Source organism: Microcebus murinus, chromosome 25, assembly GCF_040939455.1.
Source record: "Microcebus murinus isolate Inina chromosome 25, M.murinus_Inina_mat1.0, whole genome shotgun sequence".
In the NCBI taxonomy this organism is placed as follows: domain Eukaryota; kingdom Metazoa; phylum Chordata; class Mammalia; order Primates; family Cheirogaleidae; genus Microcebus; species Microcebus murinus.
Window position 1 is genome coordinate 8037503 of NC_134128.1, and position 18274 is coordinate 8055776.

General features: G+C 38.1%; 1 non-coding gene across 1 annotated transcript; it reads right to left on the reverse strand.

Moving 5' to 3' along the window:
- Positions 1-16474: 16474 nt before the first annotated feature.
- LOC142864685 (U6 spliceosomal RNA) lies at positions 16475-16582 on the reverse strand. Its single transcript, XR_012915035.1, has one exon. It is a non-coding gene; the product is annotated as a U6 spliceosomal RNA (small nuclear RNA).
- Between the last annotated feature and the right edge of the window lie 1692 nt (positions 16583-18274).

Genomic DNA, 18274 nt, shown 5'->3' on the forward strand with positions numbered 1-18274 from the left:
AAATCCTCACTGAATATTCTCTACTGCTTAAAATATTTGCTACAAGGTGAGTCTACAGTTATCTGTCTCCTCAGCCTGTTCATGGAGCAAAGACTCAAGGTTTAGGGTCTGTCCTTGCTTGAATCATGAGAAAAGCAAGAGTAGAGCGAGCACTTATTGATTGCATTTTGTTCACTGATAAAAGGAAGTCATTCTCAATCTATCTAGCCTCACAAGGTATACTGATATTTCTGCATAGAATCAAGATATCCTATCTTTAAAAATTAAATAATGATGACTTTTTTTTACAACTCAAAGAAAAATTTAGATTAATAATAGTGTTTTCTCTGTTGGTTTTTATATATTTTTTTTCTTAAACTTTGACTCTAGCTATAAATTGTATATAAGCATTATTTGTCTATAAAAGATCATTTTTTATTTAATGAAAAAGTATATATATAGTTTCCACATATTTCCTATATCAATATTTCATGGTATCCCATAAAGAGGCTCATTACTTCTATTATAGATGCTGGGACACATGAAATTATTTGAGAACCACTAATATAACTCTTTTATTAACTAGCATTAAGCATTTTGATTGTGCTCTGATTTATATTCATAATAATGTAATATGTATTCTAGAGCAAAGCACAAACTAATGTTACACCTTGATACGAGTTTGCAGGTTTTCTCAATCCATGTCACTGTTATTAGCAAACAATTTTTCTTATTTATTTCTAACTACTGTCTATGGAGTTCTCTCCTATTTAGTTGATGGGTGCCTTTTATAATTTAGACTTCAATTGATCTTTTAAGGGTGTGTTTTCCATGTCTCCCAGAAAAGGCCACACTTGGCATTTTTGGTACTATCTTGTCTCCTAGCTCCCTGCAACAATTCCCTGAAGGTCTGACTTTCCCTCTGTAAGAGAAGGGCTTTGCATTGGAGATCGGTCAACACTAGCTCAGTGGTTCTCAAATTTAGCTGCACAATGAAATCACTTAGGGAGTTTTTGAAATTGTAGGTTCCCACACAGCACCCTTGACCAGAATTTTGGTGTAAGATCCAGGGATAATCTTTTCTAAAGCACTCTGGGTGAATCTGATGTAAAGCCAAGATTCCGAGCTACTGCTTTAGATGAAGCTCTTAGCTACATGTTACAACCTGGCCTCCGAGTAATTCTTGGAGACACTGTGATGCTGTAATCCAATGACATATTCTTCCACCATCCCTCTCACTCCACCTCTTCCTCCTCCTCCCCCTCCTCCCAACCATTTTTATACCATCAACCTAAATAAAATGGAACCATTATTAAGGCAAAAAGGATGTGATTTCTTCTTGCTCATCCCTGCCTTTTTTTTTTTTTTTTTTTTTTTTGCTAGTGGTCTCTCCAAGCCTGGAATAAAAGGCCAAAGCAGGTTTAAAAAAAAAAAAAAAAAGCAACGAACGATTTCTACAATCTTATCTCATGACCTTTGCCATTATTTCCAATGTTGGCTTTGCATGGTGACCAAGATATTTTATAAAGCCTTAGCAAACTTTTCCTACAAGAATTAGCTGATACTGAGTAGCTGTGGCTGTTCGTTCATTCAACTGCATTCAGTTTGATTCATAAGTTCTATGTGTTACACAAAATCTGAATTAAACTCTTTTATCTGTTCATCGGAGGCAAAGTTCTCAAGGACAGGATTCCGCCTTATTCATTCATGCATCGTGGAGTCCAGTAGAGGACCTGATCCACGTCATGGCCCTTAATGAATCAATTAGTTAAACAATCAGTAAATAAAGGAGCACATGCTGTGTTGTGGGGAGTGTAAGCACTTCTTGAAGTCAAATCAGAGAAAAGTTCACAGCTAAGGGCAGGTGGTGTGTGCCTACGTAGTGCGTGCACTTACCAGGGGAAAGTAAAAATAAGCTCAGGCAAAATGTCCAAGATTCCAGGAAGCAGGCAAGGCAAATTAAAGTGACAGAGCGCTGGGATCTAACAGACCCTGATTCTATGTATTTCCTGGGAAACTAGAGCCAGTCCCAGGGGCCATCAGGTATGATTAGCTGTGCAGGTTGAGCTGGAAGTGACTGTATTTTGACCCAAAGGGAAAAGAAAGGGGAACATTGATTGGTTAGAAGAAAGCGGTAATACTGTGCTTTGTTCGTGATTAACTCTTGATTAAAACAAATTAAGCAAAGACAAAGAGGATATTTGTAAAAGCAGCCATATCTGTTGCTTAAAGACATACTAACTTCAAGACATCAAGACAAAACAAATCAACTTAAAGACATAGATCTTTAAAGTTATAGATGGCTTAAAGATAGTTAAGGATGAATAAAGAAGGCTTAACTTAAAGTTTAAAGATGATACCTGTAAGGAAAGATTTTTTTTTAAATCTAAGATGATACTTATGATGTATCATTTTTTTTTAATTTTAGAGTTTAAAGTGTTTAGATTTTAGGTTAAACATTTTTAAAGTTTTAAATACACTGATAAAATAATTCATACTATTTCTTCAGACCATTGTAAGGATCGACCTTAGGAGGTGACTGTGGCTGGCACACAGGGGACCAGTGGAAGTGGCGAGAAGGCCTGAGCCACCCACCGGAAGCACAGCGTCACTGCTGACATAGAGGGGTGGGAGTGAAGTCGGTTTGGGAAGAAGATCAGGGGTCAGGTTTAGAGATAGTGTGTTAATCTCTAGATACTTGCTGAAAATCCAAGTGGAGGGACAAGGCAATTCCTGACACTCAGTACGAGAGGAGAGGAGACTGGAAACTTTAACTGGATGACTCCATATTTTTCATTAATTTGCTCAAAAAGTAGTAGACTGCTGAAGTGGAAAGAACTCTCTACCTGGGTTCAGGACATCTTGGCTTGGCTCTAAAACTGACTAGCAACATGCCTGTAACAGTGTCATTTAATTTTTGTACATTAAGGGCGGACATTATCCTTAAACATCAAAAAAGATGATAATTTTTACAAGATCAAATTCTAAAACTTTTAGATCCAGAGATGGGGTGCTAAGGACTAAATTGCATTTTCCCAAAATGCATATGTTGAAAACCTAACCCCCATCTCTGGAGACAGGACCTCTAGGAAGTAATTAGGGTTAAATGGGGTCATAGGTTAGGACCCTAATCCAATAGTACTGTGGCCTTTTCGGAACGGGAACATTCTCTAAGACACAGCAAGAAGGTGGCTGTCTGCAATCCAGGAAGAAAGCCCTCACCGGAAACTGACCACGTTGTCATTCTAATCATGGACTTACATTCTCCAGACTGCAATAAAATGAAGTTCTGTCTATGTAACACCCTGTCTATGGTGTTTTGTACGGCAGCCCAAGCTGGCTGAGACAGGGGAAATGGCAGCCATATAGGAGTCACAGAGAAGCCACTGGTCAGGTGTGTCATGATGGGGGCAGCAGAGTCCCCATCCTTCCCCAGTCACCATTGCTAAGGAAACCCCTTTCTCCCGCTGCATCCACCAGGATGGGAAAGAGTATGCTACAGTAGCAAACAACCCCCAAAATCTCAGTGACTAACACGACAAATGGTTATTTCCTTTTTTCCCTTCTTGCTCATGCTGTATATTTAATGTGGATAGACAGGGAGGCCCTGCCCGGCACAGCCACTGCAGTCCCAGAGTGCCAGGGGCTCCATCTCAACACGTGCTTTCAAGATTGTAAAAACAAAGAAGATACGATGACACGTGTCTTGGCCCTTAAAGCTTTGGCGCAGAAGTGATATATATCTGTTCACCTTTCACTGGCCAGAGTAAATCACGTGGCCACACCTAGCGTCCCAACAGGCAGTAAAATGCACTTCTTGCTGCGCACAGGGGGGGAGAGGAACTAGTCGGTGGGCAGCACTGACGACTGTCCTCCAGAGCTTTGGTGTTGGGGACAGCCCGACCATCTGACCAGGCTGTGATCCACCACAGTCAACACGAAGGGATTCGGGGGGTGAAACACGGGACAAGAGATGTCTAGATTCATTTCCGCAACCCCTGGTGCTCCAAGCATGGGGAACACAAAAGTGTGCTACCTCTCTTCCAGGAATTTTCAATGGAGGTGATTATGAAGGCAAATAGATGAAAATAGTTAAGTATCAATAAAAGACCAAGAATAATAAAAAGTCAAAATGAGTGACATGCATAAATTGAATTATAGAATTTCATGGAAGATGGAGATCACTGTGCCATAAAGCCATTAAGAAAAGCTCCATGGATTTGAGATAAGCCTTTACATACAGGTGGGACTTAGATACAATGGGAGAAGGAAGAGGACTCAAGGTGGAAAACGGCAGGAGCAAAGGATTGGGGTTGGGAGTGAATGTTGGGGCACAGTCAGGAAGCAAAAAGGAAACAAGCCAAGCTGGATCAGAAGTTTCTTTTCAGGAACAGTGAGATTTGAATTGTTTTATAATCTTTGAACATTGTGTGCATGTCCATGTATCTGTTTAAGTAGGTAGTGGTGTGCTGATGTTTTGTTTCAGAATAATTCATCTGGAATAAAGCATGTAGGTGAAGATGAAGTACCCCGGAAAAAGGAGTCGATTTATTACTGCTGTAGCCTATGTGATGAGCATCTGGAAATGAGTGTTCATAATAAGAACCAAAAATAAAGGGTACAATAGCAAGACAAATTTGAGATTAAGAGTCTATGGGACTTCAGGACCGACGTGTTCTATGAAACAAAGGAAAGAGGCAAAGGTGATATTTAATATATCAAGATTTAGAATACACATGATCCTCCCTGAGTTATTACAGTAAGGAGACTGAGGGAAAACAGATCTCAGACAGCATCTAAAAATCATCTTGTTCGGATTATAATGGCAATCTTAAGTTAACAAACCAACAGGATGGAAAGACCTGCTGATTTCAATGATCCAATCTTATAAGAATGTATCAATTACATTAGAGTTAGGGTTAGGGCATAATTACTAAGGTCAATTTAAGCAAACATTTGACATAATTTATTTTCAGAAGCATGGATCTAAATAATTTTCAGGGCAATTGCCTTCTAACAGAAAACATCCTTTCTGACGTTTGACAAGCTTTCTGGTTTTATCAGAGAAAAGGATTTTCAGTAGCATTGTCACATATATAACACATCCTAAGGATTTATGTTAATATCATCCTTGATTTTATAAGCCAGTGTACAGGGACACATCAGTGGCTGGGGGAGGGGGCTCCTGCTCTTCCCCTGACTTGTCCCCTCCTCCACACACTCTGAGTGCTCCCTCTTGGGATTCCTGAAATCCCTAAGCAAGACATATGCCTTGAAAAGCTCTCGAGGTGCACATGTGCTTAAGGAGATTTGTTTTTTCAAAGAAAAAAAACAATGTCAATGTGTTCTTCCATCTCTAAAAAAAATGTTCTTTTGGTTTCCTTCAGGTGAGCAATATATTCCTTGCAAAGAGCTGATGAATAACTAATTTTCTGAGTTGCACCTTGAGAGGACCTGCTATTAGAAAAAGCTTGTTACGAACCAATTCTTATCTTCTAAATTCCATCTTCACTCCCGCTTGCTGCCTCCCTCCTTGTTTCTCATGCCAAGCAATTGCTTGTTATACTTGGGTACAGGTCTGTCCACTGCAATGTTCATATCTGGAGGACAGGGACCATGTTAAAGGGCATCTTTGTGTTTCAAGCAGCCTCTAGGAGTTCCTTGCCCCTTAGTAACTGATCCTGAGCTATTGGTGAGTTTCATTTGATTGAGTTGGAATAACCATTTGGGAGAGGCAGTGGGAATAAGAATACAGAAGGCTCTCAAATGTAGATGGGAAGAGAGAAACATGAATGTATTAGAGGATAATTCCAGAAAGTAGGAGGGAACAAAGGATTTGAAAAACAAATAGGCTCTAAGAGAGTCTTAGGAAAGAAACAGCATCCACTGATGACTGCAGGAAGGAAAAGACTTATTATCTGAGGGCTCCGAGAGACTGGCGTGTTGTTCTGGCTTGCTTTCAGGAGCACATGATGCTCTGGCTAGGATTGTCAGGGCTCTTCTGTTAAAGCACAGATCACATGTGTGCTGAAAATGTGTTCTTTCTCTGGGTTTGAGGTGACAGACAGCCATATCACATGCCATCCCTTTTTCCATCCTGGTTCCAGCCAGGCAGTAAACCAAATCATCACCCAGTCTGTCTCAACCATGTGGTTTCCCTAGCCAGCTGAACAAAATATTTTCAGAATGTGGAATGTAAACAAAGTTCCTACTGTTAGCAATTCTGTGTCATTTACTTGTGATTTATTTTATTTTACTTTTAAGTCGCATTTAAATTCAAAAGATTGCCAGCCTGCATGATGCATGTAAACAAATCAGAAATATAGATTAGAATTGCAACTGATTAGTTAGCTGCGAAAGTCTGTACAAATGGAAGAAGAGGGAAAAATCTATTATGCTCCTGGGATGTTGCTTCTCCGCAGGAAATTCAATTGTGAAAAGGGCTTTAAAAGCAATGGCTTCAGTCATTTGTGTTTTCTACACGCTGCTTACAGTAAATGCTAATAGAATACCTAGGCAGAAGCTCTGGCTGGGCTCACGTGATACAGTTTTAGAAAGAAAAACAGGGAGTAATTCCAATAGGGAAAAGGGGTCTCAAAAATACATGTTAGCAGACGCTGATCATAAAATGTGTGTCGCTCATGCTATTGAAGATGTTTTTCAAGAAAACACAATTTTCCAGGTCCATTATTTCCCGCTGTTTAATAGTATATGTCTGCAGCACATGATCCATAGTAATAAAGGTTGTGTGAACCTGCAGATACTAAGAATCTAAATCAAGACTTCCCTTCATTTACGAATTTCCCCCAAAACATCTTCTGTCTTCCAGATCAACAGAGAGCCAAAGAAGGCATAACTATTTAACTATTTACCCACAGGCCTACACAAGTAATGTTTAGGTGGCACAATGCCATGAACTACATGTTTTCTAAAATTTTATTGACAATACTTACACCACCCATCATTTTTATATTATCCGAAAGCTAGTAAGCTAACATGGAAATTAACCAAATTACACGTTTCTTTGAATTTTTCATGGTATCTTCTGAACTGTGGCCACGCAGCCATCTTAGGGTCCTAGATGAGTCACATAGCAGCAGATGTATTAATATACACTGGTGAGCTCGCTGCTTTTCATCTTTAGTTGCTACTTCCTTCTTCGCTCAAAAGTAATTGGTTTCCAGCTTACCCGATTAGTCTCATCACACTTTCTCAAGTGATACTAGCTGTATCATGATTCACACAAGAACCTTCCTCAGAATAAAGCCCCGTGGAAAAAGGTGATATGCCCGAGAAGATTGGGCACCTGGAGACTTGGAAGAACAATCACCTTAAACCACAAATTATTTGGATCATTTGGCAAAAGCAAAAGCAACTTCCTCTAACAGGTGAGATTTGAAGACGTTTTCATCTGAGAAGGAGAAATGGGATAGCTCAAGCACAGGGACTTCTAAGGCAAGCTGGGAGACATGAGAGAGGATAATCCGTGTTTTGAGTTGGGTGGCTCTGCAGATAGATTTTGGTTTCACACCTAAGCATTCTGACAAAGAAGAGTGAAACTTCCTTCTTAAAGCCCTGAAACCAAATAGAACACTCCTCCAGGGTGACAAACAGAAGTTTAATCTCCCCATACATTTCTGGTTTCTTTTAGAAGCCTACCGTTCAACTCAATCTCTCATTAATTTATTCTGAAAACAAATCATTTGTGATCAAGCGTGGAAGATTTATCGTCAATCTTGTTGAATCACCGTGCTACACGTTTCCTGTGTCCTGGCTCTATTTTTCTATTGCATTCCCCTCTTGTCATTTCTTGCAGCACAGGCATGAACAATACAAAAACCTGACTTTAATTAGGCATCCGCTTGCAAACCACATCTTGAGCATTTCAGTGAGAACTGTTTTCATTGTGAATAACTGTTACTGAGAGAGGAGCCTTTTTGAGATCTAACTTGAATCTCCTGGATCTAAATTAAAACCATGCTTGCCTGCTTTATTATGCAGAGAAACATTTATGCCTTGTACTCATAATTCCAACGTGGCCCAGGACAAAAAGGGCATCAACCTACATCCTATCAAGGAGTGATGGGGGGAAATATTGAAGAGCCTGCCAACCATCAGGTGGCATTTCACACACCTGAAGGGTCCCTGTGTTCTTTCTCGAATTCTCCATTCCTCCGTGGAGGAGAAAAAAACCAATGTCCTTTGCTTCTTCCCGTTCCCTGAGTGTTGCAATTGTGTGCTAAAACCCACCCAGTCTTCCCCCAAGGGTACTCTAAAGCCTAGAAATCTTCAAAGGAAGGGGCCAGGAGCCCTACTTGGGTGCCCAGTTGAAGTCACGTTCTCTAAGAGTTTTCCTGCATTGCAGGGAGGGAGGTGAGGGAAGAGTCATGGATCTGGCCATTTTAATTAAAAACTGTGCCTATTAGTTCCCACAAGGTAGTTTTCATTGAGCACATCTACCTGAGGTTGGAGGAGGCAGAGGTCTTAGGCTCCAACACCTAACATCTGTATATTCTCTGGGAGATACTGTTCTTTTTTTTATTTTTTTCTCAGAGACAGAGTCTCACTCTGTTGCCTGGGCTAGAGTGCTGTGGCGTCAGCCTAACTCACAGCAACCTCCAACTCCTGGGCTCAAGTGATCCTCCTGCCTCAGCTTCCTGAGTAGCTGGGACTACAGGCATGCGCCACCATAACCAGCTAATTTTGTTATATATTTTTAGTTGGGCAATTAATTCTTTTCTATTTTTAGTAGAGACAGGGGTCTCGCTCTTGCTAAGGCTGGTTTAGAACTCATGACCTTGAGCGATCCTCCCGCCTTGTCCTCCCAGAGTGCTGGGATTACAGGCATGAGCCACCGCACCTGGCTATATTTTTCTTATAACTGTTCTGCGTGCAAAATAAACTGTCTGTAGTAGTGGGTGCTCAATGAAATCTTGACTGTGTCCCCACAATGCTAGGCATTTTGAGGGACTGACAAGAGAGCAAGCTTCGGTTTCCAAACTCCGGAAGTTTTCACTTTTATCTCTGTTGGTTGTATGATTCAAATGACCTTACTATTTGCCTTAGGCCTTATTTTCTAAGATAGTAATAATTTTACAGCTTCCCTCCTGGGTATGTCTAGTTTCTAAAATGTGATGCTGAGAATACACAGCGTATTCTACTAGGGTCTCATCAACATGAAATACCACTTCCTGATCTTGCAGAGAGTCAAAACTTTCCGCTTTGTGTTCAATTTTAAAAATAGCTTCTTTGTCTAAACAACAGGCGCCACTTGGGCTGCTGGTGTAGCATCTGCAAGTGCGTCCCTGTGTTTTCTGTCATTCTCACACGTGCGGTGTGACCCAGCTAGGAGCCACACTCCCACGTTCAGACACAGAAGTGGCGTGTGTTTTGCCATGTGAGCTGTCTTTTCTTGCCATTTAGCTGGAGAACAGCAGGCAGGTGAAGGGGCTGGGCTACTGAAGAAGTTAAATGTCATTAGCTGGTTCACATCTTAACGGTATATAGAATTTTGGGTATTTGTACCTCTCCGGATTTTTTTTCTTTCAATTTTTGGCAGAAATGGTCTGAAGTTACATTGATAGCAAAGTGGGATACCACCCTTTCCCAGCTTCCCGAAGCTTTGTTTATTATTATTAATTTAGTCTTTTATTTCTGTTAGTTCATCATCGGGGGATGTTTGCTCCGGCTGAATTAATACAGTGTTTAGGATGGGTGTAAAAAAATGATTTGTCTCTCTCAAAAGCAATTGAGAGCCCCTGCATGCCCCAAAAAACAAGTAACTCATAAATAAAATTCGTGGTTTTTTTATTTGAAAGAAAGCACTTAATAATCACATAGTATTTAAGTTAGTAAAAGAGAATATAGTATTTTATTCCATAAAAACAACAAATAATCAAAATGCTCTATATTACAGACTAATTAAAAGACCCAGAGAGAGAAGAAGATAGAAAAGCACAAATTAAGAGGGAAGACTAGTGTAGACAGACACAGACAAAGGAGGGGGGGAGAGAGAGAGAAGCTCAGATAAGCCAAGAACATAAACTGTAAAGAATAACTGTGCCAAATTATGGCTTTTTAATATGCTGCCACTACACAATGAAGCATTTTCACAAGTAAAGCACACATGAAGAAACTATCTTTGGGGACTTCACGCCCAGAGCAGATGGTTGAGGTAGAACTTGAGGGCCAATGTTCTTCCACCCCCGACCTCAAGGAAGAAATGTTAGAAAATGGAACAACCGAGTGTGCAGTATTTAGAGATGGTCTCGTATTAGACAGGGGGATCAAGTAGGAGTTTAAAAGGGAAAAGAGTAGGTCACAAAACTGAGGGTATTGCTTTAAGCTGGTTTCCATACACCATATAATCAGCATTTCCTATAAACCTGAAGCTACACAATCTAAAAGTGGCAGGAAACCCTGCAATGAAAACATAACAGTGATTCTGGCTGAGCCGGAGTCTTCCCCTGCCCTGCCAGCCAGACTGTCACTTCACCCTGATTCCCAGACAGGGTGCCTCCAGGAACCCCAAACTCTCCTATTTGTAGACATCAGTGCAGGTCTGGTAAAATGAGGCACAAAAGGTTCTGGAGCCAATTCTCACCGACTTGTGAGAATCAATTATTAAATTTGTAGGAATTTGGCAAACTAGGTGTTAACACACCATTCTTTTTTTTTTTTTTTTTTTTTGAGACAGAGTCTTGCTTTATTGTCCAGGCTAGAGTGAGTGCCGTGGCGTCAGCCTCGCTCACAGCAACCTCAAACTCCTGGGCTCCAGCGATCCTTCTGCCTCAGCCTCCCGAGTAGCTGGGACTACAGGCATGCGCCACCATGCCCGGCTAATTTTTTATATATATATCAGTTGGCCAATTAATTTCTTTCTATTTATAGTAGAGATGGGGTCTCGCTCTTGCTCAGGCTGGTTTTGAACTCCTGACCTCGAGCCATCCGCCCGCCTCGGCCTCCCAGAGTGCTAGGATTACAGGCGTGAGCCACCGCGCCCGGCCTTAACACACCATTCTTAAAAATTAAATTATATAAATGCACAATTAAATTGTATTAGTTTATATTATAACTTATATTATAATATAAATTATATTAATAGCAAAGGTAATAAATATTCAAAACCCATTATTTCTGAGTTATTTTCCTACCTTTGACTATTACCTCTGCTGTTGTGCTTGTTTACATTTCTCGTACCTGTTCAGTGGAAATACTAGACAATCATGACTTCCTAACTCTGTATGGGGTGGTGTCGCATTGGTAGCTTGAAATCAACTATGGTGGGAATATTTACACCACAGAAACCAGCAAAGGCTATACCTACAGGTATTTTAATTTTCCAGAGAACTAGTTGTTAAACATTTACCAACACACGACTGGGTTTGGAAGGGTGGGGGAAGGGGGAAAGAGGGGAAGGCATCTGCTATTGTCAGATTTCCCAGGAAAATTAAAATTCTGTAACTAGGGGAATGTGACAGAATGGTCAAAAGTCTACTGAGACAACAACTAAATTATGAGCACAAATCAGTTTTATTTGTTCTGTCACACATGTAAAATATGCTATTTTGTATGAAGATAGAAAATAAAGAATGAAAAGATGGGAATTTCCAGAGTCCTGCACATGCATTGGTGGTTTTTCCACTGTCTGTTGCGTCATGTTTGCTACAAGTCACACGGCCAGCCTAGAGTCAATGCAAGCCATTGTGAACACCTTGGGACCATCCCTGAAATCAACACACTGCTCAACAAAACCAGAAGTACTAACATCTCGACGTTTCTGCTCTAGCATTTCTCAAATATCCTCCCATCTGTGGAACAGCACAGCTGTGAACTTTAAAAAGGAAACCAACAGTAGAAATCCATGTGGTGTGTATTTGTGCATTTGTGTGTGTGTGTGTTTTAGGAAGAGATGATCTCTAAATAAAGAAACTACATAGAATGCTAATTAAAAATGGGCACAACAGGATAATTAGGCACATTTTCCCAGCTATGCATACCAGCCATTCCTTCTGGACACATAATATCTTATCCTTTGCTTTTTCTTTTATCTTAATTACTCAGCACTTGATTTTATCTTTGCAAAGCTACAGTTGACCAGATAGATAAATAGGTAGGTAGGTAGATAAATGTTTTCCTGACATAGTAAAATATTTTCAGTTTATCCCAATATAGTCTAAGATTTCAAAGAGTATTTTCCTCATTTTTTAAGACTAAAAATTTAAAAGCCCTACACCCAGTAATTCATGTGCACACGTATCTCATACAGGTTGAGCCTTAGATGATGTGTTTTGAAGGGTGTCAGAAGAACCCAAATTTTCCTGAAGCACAAGATGCATGCTTAAGAATTTTAAGTGCACCTTTTATCAAAGAGTGTTACTGTTTAATATACTATCTCAGCCAAATCTGGGCCCCAAAAGATAATATTATACATGAACTAGGCACTTGGGATAGGGTATAAGAGGCAAATCATATCAGAAACACAGAGAAAAAAACATTGAAAAGTGATTTTAAGAGATTTCTTTTTATAGACAACCTTTGATTATTTTAAAATTTAGCTGATGTTAATTTACAAGTTAACTAGTACGGATTGTCCTGGTGGGTGGCTTTCCACCTGTGTTAGCCCCAGCGTGCCATGTGGTGCTGCTGTTAATGACAGCCACCAGAAAGTGTGCTTGAGTTCTCCAGAGGCTGAGGTTTTGCCCAGTTGTGCTTTAGGGCACTGCAAGGCCTGGCGTTTATCCCACTGGGGGTGGAAGCACTGAGGGAGCAGCTGCAGCTCTCATTTCTAGAATTGCCTCTTGGCTGCCACCACGACACCCTTTCAAAATAAAAATAACAACTGTGGGACTATATTAAGTTTTCTCCTTCCTAAAGTCTTTAGATTCTTGAATTCTCTCCTTCTCAAAATATGAAATCAATGACCCTCCTGTCACTTGAGTCGATTTCCCAAGTATCTACCATTAAAAGAAGTACTTCCTTCCGTAAACTAATCTCATCTTCTATCTTATCATCAGAGAGAATGTAAATTCAGGTTTCTGATGCCAACGATCTTTATTTTTAAAGACTGAGGCTAGAAAGTCCTTCCCTTAATAATGTCATCTATATCTTTCCACTTCCTAATAAGGGAGAAGAAACAATTTTCTGGCTTTGTCTGTGATGTTTTTTTTTTTGTTTTGTTTTGGTTTTTTTTTTTGTCACATTGATTTTAAATTCAAACTTATTTCATCTTTGAATGAAGAAAAGGGCTGCTTAAGTCGAAATGAGCAAGCTTCCAATGACAATATCTGGCTTACCTAAGATAAGAATCTTCAGCCCCTTTATGAGAAGGTACTTGCTTATGATTAATATGAAAAGTATAAATACATAGCCAGTGGATGTGTAAAATGATACAGCCACTTTGGAAAACAGTCTGACAGTTTCTTAAAAAGTTAAATATGCTCTTGCCATGTGACCCAGCAATTCCGCTCCCAGGTATGAACCCAAAAGGAATGTAAACATATGTCTGTTTGCACACAAACGTTCATAGCAGCTCTATCGTGATAACCAGCAAACTAAAAACAATCAAAAGTCCATCAGCTGGTGAATGGATAAGCAGATGGTGGTATATCCATATAAGGAAACACTATTCAGCAAGAATAAAAAGTGGACAGAACAACTGATACATCCCACAACATAAACGAACCTCAAACATTATGCCAACTGAAAGAGCCAGATACATAAGACCACATATTGTGTGACTCCATTTGTATGAAATTTCTAGAAAGGAAAAAATGACACAGACATAAAGCAGATCAATAGCCGCCTGGGGGTAGAGATGGGAACGGGTAGTGTCTGCAAAGGAGCATGAGGGACGCTGTCGGGTGACAGCAGGACTCTAAACCTGGCTTGTGGTGATGGTCGCACAACTGTATAAATTTACTAAGACTTCTCTAGAGCACATGTGAAGTGGGTGAATTTCATGTTATGTAAATTATGCCTCAATAAAGTTGTTTTTAAAAAGAGCATACGTAGTAGTCTACCTTTAGTGTGGGTAGGAGAAAAAATAAGAAAATATGCAAATATCTCTTTGCCTTTACAAAAAGCAGCATAGAAGAGATAAAACAGAAAACCACCCAGTTGGTAACCTTCCAAGGGAATGTGGCATTGGGGACCGAGTGGCGCTCAACAAGTGCACCTCTCCTACAGTTTTTCCTTTGGAAACATGACTACCTTCCACATACTCAAAAATTAATTAAGTTAATAAGAACGAGAAGAGAGGAAAAAAGTGGAGAACAAACTGGAATGAATCAACCCAACCAGATTTCAAAGGAAGCGTATAAACATATGGAAGCAAAATACAAAAAGAAATAACTAATCCTCTTGATGTCTGAACCCAGCAGTGACTGTATACCCTCAGCTCCTGGTGGTATAATTGGGCAGGGAGGAAATTACAGACAACTCCTGAACTCTTTTCAAAGGTTTGTTTTGTGTCGAGGCAAGGATGAAGCAATTGTGAAACCATTTTTGCTGTATTATACAAGTGAGGAAATAAGAGAATATGTTGTTTTGGGGACCCAGAGTTGTCAAGGAAAATAAAAACCCACATAAATGTGGAACAGGAGCCATCAAGAAAAACCCTGTGGGGCTAGATAGAAATTGAATTTATTGCTGCGAATTCATGATTTCTAAAAGATGTGTGTGTTCACATGTATATGTAAATGTCTTTGTATATATTCACAGATGTCTATGTATATTTGTTTCTTTGTATGTATATATGTATAAACATCCTTTGATAGTCTAGCTTACTAAACTGAAAGGTGCAAGAAGCAAAGATTTCCCAACAGCAATGAGCATAACTTGCACCCACATCTTGGTCTCTTATTACCTTTCTCTGTTAAAAGGAACCAAGGCACTGGCTGAATTCACGGCTAGGGCAGGTAGGTTCAAGAAAAGTCTGGATAATCTCTGTATTCCAGATACTAAGGAAATGCTCAAAATGGTGGGGGTTATCACATAACATAAGAAAACAGGACCCAGCTTGTAGGGGCTTCACTGGGCAAACTGGGGGCAATTTGAACACCAAAATATTTAAGTACAGTAGTGAGTTGTAAATCATTGAAAAAATAGTTTTTCTTGAGTCCATTTCTATGATAAATACATAAATAGCTCTGGAGAAGAGGAAAGGTTCCTGCTTAAAGTAGAATACCAAGTGCCAAGTGATAAATGAAGAGGAACATGTAGTGTTGGAAAATGACCATTTCTCAACCTTCATAGTAAAAATCCAGGACTTATACCAGCAGCACCCCTCTGGTTCTCAGGCCTTCAGCCTTGGAGTAAGAATTACACCATTGGTTTCCTTGGTTCTGAGGTTTTCATACTTGGACTGAGCCACCAGACTACATCCCAGGGTCTCCAGCTCGCAGACAGTCTGTCATGGGACTTCTCAGCCTCAATAATTGCATGAGACAATTCTCCTAATAACCCTCCTCTCGAAGATAGATATCTATCTATCGATCCCATTGGTTCTGTCTCTTTGGAGAACCCTGACTAATATAACACCTTACCTGTAGAGGAGCAAAGATAAGAATTAAATCTGATCTCAGTTCAAAAACCGTACAAGCAAGAGACTGTAGTGAAATATTCAAAGCGTTGAGAGAAAAACCCCACCAGCCTGGAATCAGTCCCTTTGAAATTATCCTTCAAAAATTAAGAAGAAATAAAGATTTTTCTCTTACAAATAAAAATGAATAACATTTGTTGCCAGTATACTTGCCTTGCAAGAAATATAAAAAGAAGTTGTAAAATGAAGAAGGAAAGTAATATAGGTCAGAAACCTGGATGTACATACAGAAAAAAAGAGCAATGGACAAGGCATAAGGGAAAGTAAAATAAGTATGTGAGGTAGTGCATATGTTAAATAGCTTGATTTAGCTATTCCACAATGTATACATATATCAAAACATCATGTTGCAAACCATAAAAATATTCAATTTATACTTGTCAATTAAGAAAATAAAAAATAATTAAATTTAATGTATTTGTTAAGTATACTGTGGTTATAAAGAAGAATATTTCTATTTTTAGGAAATATACATGAGTATTTTTCCCGCAAATGGTTCATACAAATTATATAAATATTTATGTTTATGTACAACTACATATGTGGATATAGTCTTTATATTTATATATACATATAAATACATATGAGAAAATAAGAAAAATGAAGCAAATGGGGTAAATAAAATGTTAACAGTGAATCTAAGTATAAAAGTATTCTTGGTGATACTCTTGCAAATTTTCTATGTTTGAAAATAATTTCCGAATAAAATGTTTAAAAACACCCTGAAAGTAGCCCTTCACCCTCAACCCTTCTTCCTAGGAGCATGCCAATGTTAACAGTTTTATATGTGTATTTCTAGATCCATTTTTATGTGTTTTTTTTATTGTGGTAAAATATAAATAACAAAAAAATTTACTATTTTAACTATTTTTAAGTGCATAATTCAGTACATTAAATACAAAAAAATTCTTCTTGAATTTGTATGTCATTTTTGTGCAGGAACCAAGCCAATCTTCTCTATATCATTCCAAATTTAGTATATGTATATGCTGAAGGAAGTACTCTACACATTTTTAAACATTCACATTACAACATTATATAATAAATGCAACTACACTGTACAAACAAAAAGAAAAAGGAAAAAAGACATTCTAAGTAAAACAAAAACAAAAATTTCATCACTGGCAGAACTGCAGAAATGTTAAAGGAATCTCTTAAGACAGAAAGAAAATGATAACCAATGGAAATTTTAATCCACACAAAGTAATAAAAGAATTCCAGAAATGATAAGCATGTGGGTAAATAAAAAACATTATTTTTCTATTTAATCTCTTTAGAAGATATTTGAATATTTAAAGCAAACATAAGAAAGTGTGTAGGGTTTATAATATATGTAGGAGTAAAATGTATGATAATTATACAAAGGACAAGAGGAGCAAAATGGAAATATACTATTGTAATATTCTTACATGTCATGTGAAATGATAATATTATTTGAAAGCTGACTGTGATTAGTTAAATATTGCAAACCCTAGAGTAGCCACTAAAAACAATTATAAAAAAGAGGTATAGCTAGTAAGTCAGTAGTGGAGATTAGATGGAGTCACAAAAAATATTTGATTAATACAAATGAATCAAGGAAGAACAAAAGAAAAGGAAAACAGAGAATAGATGGAACAAAAGGAAAACAAATATCAAAATGGTAATTTAAACCCAACCATATCAATAATCACAATAAATGTAAATCATCTAAACACTCCATTAAAAGGCACAGATTGTCAAATTGGATAAAAAAGCAAGACCTAACTATATGCTGTCTACAAGAAACTGACTTTAAATATAAAGATATGGACAAGTTAAAAATAAGAGTAATAAAAAAATTTCCAGAAAGATTACCAAAAAAGTAAAAGAATAGATAAATATATGCCACGACAGCACTAAGCAAAAGAAAGGGAATTGTCTATATTAATATTAGACAACATAGATTTCATATCAGAGAATCATAAGGGAAAAGGGATCATTTCATCAGAAGGCATAACAATATGAACAGAGCTTCAAACTATATGAAGCAAAAACTAATAAAAGTAGAGGAAATAAACACAATTACAGTTGTGAACATCAACATTCCTCTCTCAATAATTGTTAAAATATGTGGGCAGAAAATCCATAAGGATACACAAGACTTGAACAATATTATCAATCAACTTAAATTAATTGGCATTTATAAAACACTCCATCTAGCAACAGCAGAATAAACATTGTTTTCAATTGTACATGGAATATTTATCAAGATAGACCATATGAGGGCCACAAACCAAGTCTCAATAAATTTCAAAGGATTAGTATCCAAACTATATTCTCTGATGACAATAGAATTCATTAGAAATTGATAATAAAGATATCTGGAAATACCCCAATAACTGGAAATTACACAACATACTTCTAAATAACACGAGTCTAAAAAACATCACAAGTGAAATTTAAAAATATTTTGAACAGAATGAAAATGAAAGCAGCGCCTATCAAAGATGTGGAAATCATCTCAAGCAGTGTTTAGATGGAATTTTAAATGTTTATATTTGAATGAAGAAAACTTTAAAAATAAATATATGTTTCTACCTTAAAAACTAGAAAAAAAAAGCAACTTAACTGAAAGTAAGTGGAAAGAAAGAAATAACCAGAAATCAATAAAGTAATAAGTGGATGAACAGTAGAGAATAATCAATGAAACAAAAAACTTGTTCTTTGAAAATA